At 41.2% G+C, this 6,958-nt stretch overlaps 1 long non-coding RNA gene across 2 annotated transcripts; it reads left to right on the top strand.

Annotated features, from left to right (window-relative positions):
* The first annotated feature begins 336 nt into the window (after positions 1-336).
* On the top strand, positions 337-2,922 carry LOC103096053 (uncharacterized). 2 transcript variants are annotated; one of them, XR_465283.3, is made up of 3 exons: positions 337-453; positions 777-978; positions 2,647-2,922. It is a non-coding gene; the product is annotated as an uncharacterized LOC103096053 (long non-coding RNA). The 2 variants fall into 2 exon arrangements; XR_465284.3 differs by having other exon boundaries at positions 339-601.
* Positions 2,923-6,958: the final 4,036 nt, after the last annotated feature.

The raw sequence follows: 6,958 nt of genomic DNA, 5'->3' as shown, positions 1-6,958 counted from the left end.
TTTTATAAAAAAGAAAGAAATACCCACATTGTGAGAAGAATGACTAGGGATGGGATAGGGTAGAGGGGAGTATACTCTTCCCTTTATTCATTTTTCCTCTTTCCCTGTCTTTTCTTGAGATTTCTTTCCATTTTGGGGGGCAAATGAATCTGCCTCCAGAACCTGTGGCCTGAACTATTCAACCAGCATCCTAGTAGCTACAGCAGGTTTTACTCTTTAACAGGAACTCTGAACCAAAGCAAACCACATTTATTTCCTGAACTGACCAGACCAGAATCAAAACTGTTTCCACATTTCCTTTAAAAAAACCAAATGATAAAAAGCAAACCAATGAGAGATCCATCCTGAGAGCACAAGCAGGGTTCCCATGGTGATGTTCCGTGAGCTTGCTTCTGGAAGTGAATAATGACATGGAATGGAGGGGTCCGACTTTCTGCCTCAAAGCGTATGAAGGTATTACGTGACTGTTTCCTGCACTCAGACTGTGGAAAAGAGGGACCTTTTGGTGGACTGCAGAGCTAGAAGGGAAAGTGGATATTAAGGGCTCAAAGGGAAAAATTCTCTCCTTTTCCTTCCTGTTGGCCATGCCCTCAGCAATCAGGTGTGTGTATGTGTGTGTGTGTGTGTGTGTGTGTGTGTGTGTGTGTGTGTGTGTGTGTGTGTCCTCTTCACTCCCCCCCTCCCCCCAGGCTAGCTGTGAATGCAGGGCCTCCTAGGGAAGCTGTGTCTGCCATGGTGCCACTGAGTCGTCTATGTTGGGGTCTTCTTTCCTTCAGTACAGGGCCTAAGGAGCCTTTGAAAGGGCATAGCAGCTACCACAAGACCAGGGATGAGATTCCATGAAGATTGATGTATAGTGGAGCTCCTGGGGAGGGGGAACATCTCAGAGGAACAGCCTGTGGGAGCCAGCCCTGCAGTCTGTGGACTTGGCAGCCAAGACAGTGCGTTCTTCAAGCAAGGGAGCAATTCCATCCACTGGTAAGGCTGTAGAAGGGAATTGGATGATGCAAATATTCTGTAGAACCACATTAAATCTTAGTCCATTCTTCCTAGGGACTGACATGGCAAAAGGGAGAGTATGTGTGTCCCAATGGGTATAGAAGTTGTGGGTACGCGTGTGTGCATTTATCTATCTATCTATCTAGATATAGATATAGATATAGATATATAGAGAGAGATGTTCAGAGGACACGATGCTGGTCCTAGATTCAGGAATGGCTGATTTCAAATCTGGCCTTAGATACTTACTAAACTGTGTGACCCTGGGTAAGTCACTTAAACCCTGTTTGCCTTAGTTCCTTATCTACCAAATGAGCTGGAGAAGGAAATGGCAAACTACTCTAATATCTTTGCCCAGAAAATCCCAAATGGGTCCTAAAGAATCTGACATGTCCAAAACGACTAACATGCATACACTTATACATATATGCATATAAATTTGTACTGTATATACATGTGTGGATGTATACATTTCTATAATATATTCATATAAATGAACTGTAAGTTAAACTAGTTAAAAAAAAAACCACCTCATCAATCAGATTAAACTATAGCAGAATAACTTTTTTTTTTTTTAAACCCTTACCTTCCATCTTGGAATCAATACTGTGTATTGATTCTTAGGCATAAGAGTGGTAAGGGCTAGGCAATGGGAGTCAAGTGACTTGCCCAGGGTCACACAGCTAGGAAGTGTCTAGATTTGGACCTAGGATCTCTAGGTCTAACTCTCAATCCACTGAGCCACCCAGCTGCCTCTACAAAAATCTATTTCTTAAAACGATATACTGGCATATCAGAATAGTCACCAAAATGAACCCATATAGAATCAGAAATCGTTCAGCACAATGGAAATAGTCTTCAATTATTTAAAAGTTGGGAGATCTGGGTTTCATTTCATTCGTGACACTAATAAACTGTGTGACCTTTGGAAAGTCATTTAACCCGTTGGGGAAATAGTGTTTTCATCCAGGAAATGAAGCAGTTTGGACTAAGTAACTATTAAGGTTCCTTTTAATTTATAATTCTTGACTACTGATGCTATTCTATTTATATTTGGGAACCTGGTCTTTAGAGGAAGCTTTGGGGGTTTGTGTCATGGAATAGAGATTCTTATTATAAAGACAAGAGGAGGCAGGAACCCTGGAGCTTATCTGGGGGAGGCTGAGAATTTGCCTGAATCTGCAGAATTGACATTCTTCAGCCCCGGGGGTAGTGACTCCCCATATTCTGGCAATGGCTATTTCCGATACTGTGGGCACTATGTAAAAACAACTCTGAATTCTTGCGAGTTCCAGGGGCATTTCTAAATTTCTAGCTGTCATCTTAATAGACCCTTTTGGTATCTGTGAAATGCACTTTCCCCCCATAGGCTTATTACCGGAAGAGTTAGAATTGGAGGCAGATTTCCAGGGGGAAAGATCCTGTAATGACTAGGTAAAGAGAGGAAGAGGTAAACTCCACAGGGAGGTGGACAGGATGGAGTTGGGAGGAAATAAGCCCAAGGTCAAAGCCATCCACCAGGTTATAGAAAATGAAAGCTAAATGGGGGTCTGATGAAAAGGAAATGGCAGTGCGGTTAAGTCTGGGCTCTCACCCTATGCCGAGCATGGCGGAGGCAACACCTCACATGTCATCTCCTTATCACAGACTCACTCCTAATAGAAAAAAAGCAAGCCAGCACCTGCGACAGCGAAAAGCACTGACACCTCACACAATGCCCGAGAAAGGACGTGTAGACAGACTGCACATCGTCTTCCAGCTGCTGCTGCTTCCCTCCCTGCCAGTCAATGCGCGGGGGAAGAGAGCCAGGGATACGCCGTACCGGGAACTCTTCCTGAGGCTTCCCACAATGCAGCGGTGCCAGGCTTAAACTCTACCCACAGGTCTGCCTCTCGCTCTATATACAATAAAAAGCACCTTGTCGAACCTCTGGTGGTTGTCCTTGCTCCTCTCAAAATATCCCAGTTCTCACGGCCCCACGGCAGACTGGCATGATGATGGTTCAACTGCGCACAGTTGGGGTTGGCTTCGCGTGGTGCTGACGATGAAAACCCATCTTGCACTTACTCTGCTGCCCATCCTAGCCTGGGTGCTCAGAGCTTCTCTAATAAAGCTAACAAAAGGGGGCAGCTGGGTAGCTCAGTGAATTGAGAGCCAGGCCTAGAGATGGGAGGTCCTGGGCTCAAATTTGGTCGCAGACACTTCCCTGCTGTGTGACCCTAGACAAGTCACTGAATCCCCTAGCCCTTACCACTCTTCTGCCTTGGAACCAATACTTAGTATTGATTCTAAGATGGAAGGTAAGGGTTTTAAAAAAATGCTAACAAATGCATTTGGGAGTTCTGTCCCTATAGGATGTTCACCAATTATAACACCCCATTCTACCTTTCAAAATGTATCACATGCATATTACAAATGTTACCAGTACTTACTGCAAATGTTACAAATATATTGCATCTCTATTACAAATGTTTCCCATACATTGCAAGTATCACAAATATATATATATATGTGTGTGTGTATATATATATATATATATATATATATATATATATATATATATATTACAAAGGTTCAAGAATTTGCTGACAAGGATAGGGTTCTCCTTTATAACTTCTATCTTCTTTTCTGGACTCCTTGGAAGGTAGTGCCTTCCCTTTGAGATTATTTTCTACCTGATTTGTATATGTCTCATATGTATATAGTTCCTTATGTTATCTTCTTCCATTAAACAGGGGATAGCATCAATCAATCAACATTTATTAAGCGCCCACTATTTCCCAGGCACTGTGCCAAGCACTGGGAATACCAAAAGAGGTCAAAAATAGTGCCTGCCTTCATGAAGCTTACAATCAAACGGGGCTAGGCAAAATGGACTTCTTGTTATTCCTAGAATATGATGTTCTGTCTCCCATCTTTGGTTTTACTTCCAGTTTCCCCTCATCCCATGAAAATTGACTCTCTCTGCCTATCTTTCAGGTTGTTTCCCACAGATGAGATTTCCCACTCCATCTCTGGATCTCTGACTTTAGTCATTAAAAAAAAAAGATAATCTAGTCCAAAAATCATTTTTTTATTTTTTATTGTCATGCAAAACATACTTCCATATTGGTCACTGTTGTAAGAGCAAATTCATATATAACCAAAACCTAAAAATAAAACCATAAATATATTGATGTAAATGACAACTCCAGCAGTTCTTTCTCTGGAGGTGGATAGCATTCCCCATCATGTCTTTCAGGATTATCCCAGATCTGTACCTTGCCAAGTTTTCACAGATAATCATCACCCAATATTGCTGTTACTGTGTACAACATTCTCCCAGTTCTGCTTATTTCACTTTGCTTATTTCCCTCAGATCTTTCCAGCTTTTTCTGAACTAATCCTAATTATCATTTATCGTACAAGAGTATTCTGTCACCAACATGTACCTCAATTTGTTCAGCCATTTCCCATTTGATGAACATACCCTCAATTTCCAATTTTTTTAAAAAACCCTTACCTTCCGTCTTGGAGTCAATACTGTGTATTGGCTCCAAGGCAGAAGAGTGGTAAGGGCTAGGCAATGGGGGTCAAGTGACTTGCCCAGGGTCACACAGCTGAGCAGTGTCTGAGGCCGGATTTGAACCTGGGACGTCCCGTCTCTAGGCCTGGCTCTCAATCCACTGAGCCACCCAACTGCCCCCCAATTTCCAATTTTTTGTCATCACAAAAAGAGTTGCTATAAATATTTTTGTACAAGTAGGCCCTTTCCCTCTTTTTTAATTATCTCTTTGGGATACGGATCCACTAGTGATGTTACCAGATCAAAGTGTATGCACAGTTTTATAGCCCTTTGGGTATAATTCCAAATTGCCTTCCAGAATGGTTGGATCAGTTCACAATTCCACCAACAATGCATTCCCAGACTTTAGTCAATTTGAGGCATTATTTTAAGGTTGTTTTGGGAGAATTCTTGGACCAGTTTTAGCTTTTGTTGCCACTAAGCCTCCATCTTCCATCTCCCATCTTTGGGAATTTGCAAAGTCTGCCCCTGATATTTGGACTGTACTCCCTCTTCACCTTTACCTTCTGGCACCACTAGCTTACTTCCAAGATCAGCAGGACTCTCCTGCTTTCCCAGCCTGAGATTACATTGTACTTATTTTGCATTTTTCCTACTTAGGTCTCCATTTTATTTCACCCAATTGAAAGTAAGCTTCTGAAGGGCAGGGTGCATTTCTTTTTTTTTTTTTTTGTGCTCCTATCCCATACAGTTGGTGATTAAAAAAAATACCTGTCAATTATAATGTTGTGTACCAGAGACTGGAAATACATTTCACTCAATACTTAGAACATAATACTACCCTCCCTCCCTATCTCGTATGGCCACATTCAAAGATATAATTCAGGCACAAAGTCATGACCATTGTAGAAACCATATATTAGCATATGTGGAAGAAGCATAACACAGCATAAATACATGTATAACACTCTATGTTGTACATACAAAACAAACTACATTACGTTTATGACTGGGCTGATGATCTATCTACATGGGTTACCTGCTATGGAATAGTCACTTGGTCACAGTTGGAATAGTCCTACTGTGACCTAGTGACAGCTCTCTAACCATGCTACTGCCAGACCTCTAGTCATACACTCTCAACCGTGACCTTCTGGATGGCACAGATTGGTTATCAGCCTCCTCAGACCTATTGACTTTTCAAATTAAACTTGAGCAACTGGATGTCCCCAGGAGGATAAATTTTATGTGGATATAGGGTATGGTAGAAAGAATATTAACTTGAAAGTCAGAGGAACTAAATTCAAATTCTGTCTTCAAGACTTCTCGCTTCTATGATCTTGAACAAGTAACAACCTTCCTGAGAGTCAGTGGTAATATATGTAAAATGAGGGGAGTGGACTGTATAGGCTCTAAGGTACCTCCCAGCTCTAGTTCTATGATGTTGTGCCACTGATAATGGACTCTGTTCCATAGGACCCTCCACTCCTAGAATAATAGGCAGGAAAGTCTCTAAGTTCAGCCCTCCTTTCTCGTCTGGACAAACAATAATACCCAAATGAATCTGCCAAAACAAAGAAATATATCTAGTACAATGCCTGGCACACAGTAAGTGCTTAATAAATGTTCTAACTTTCTACCAAGACAGTGAGGTGGCATAATAGATATTTGAACATTGAGCTTGGAATTAGGAACTCATCTTCATGAATTCAAACCCAGACTCAGACACTTAGAAGCTCTTAGACCCTGGGAAAGTCACTTAACCCTGTGTGACTCAGTTTCCTCATCCATAAAATGAGTGGGAAAAGGAAATGGCAAACCATTTCCAGTACTTCTGTCAAGAAAACCCTAAATAGGGTGTAGCTATGTGGTTCAGTGGATTGAGAGCCAGGCCTAGAGATGGGAGGTCCTAGATTCAAATCTAGTCTCAGACACTTGCTAGCAGTGTGACACTGGGCAAGTCACTTAACCCCCATTGCCTAACCCTTTCTGCTCTTCTGCCTTGGAACCAATACACAGTATTGATTCTAAGATGGAAGGTAAGGGTTTAAAAGAAGAAGAAAAAGAAAAAAGAAAACCCCAAATGGGGACACAAAGAGTTGGACAGAATTGTACAACAACAACAGTCTGTCTACCTGCCTGCCTAAAACTACTTTGGAGACAAAAATAAAAAAGCTTTTGAATAAACAAAACAAATGCAGCTAATGAAAGAAGATAAAGACCACATACATTTTTTCATAACAATCACTGATAAAAGACTGATATTCAGAATCAACAGAGAATTAATGCAAATCTATACCATCAAAGCATTACTTAATTGATGTCATCAAATGATATGAACAAATTCTTCTTAAAGGAAGAAACAGACTATCAATCATTATATAAAAATGGGCTCAAATGTGCTAACAATTAGAGATGCAGATGAAAACAACTTTGAGACATCATCTCCCATCA

Source organism: Monodelphis domestica, chromosome 3, assembly GCF_027887165.1.
Source record: "Monodelphis domestica isolate mMonDom1 chromosome 3, mMonDom1.pri, whole genome shotgun sequence".
In the NCBI taxonomy this organism is placed as follows: Eukaryota; Metazoa; Chordata; class Mammalia; order Didelphimorphia; family Didelphidae; genus Monodelphis; species Monodelphis domestica.
This window is presented reverse-complemented; position numbering and strand designations above follow the sequence as displayed.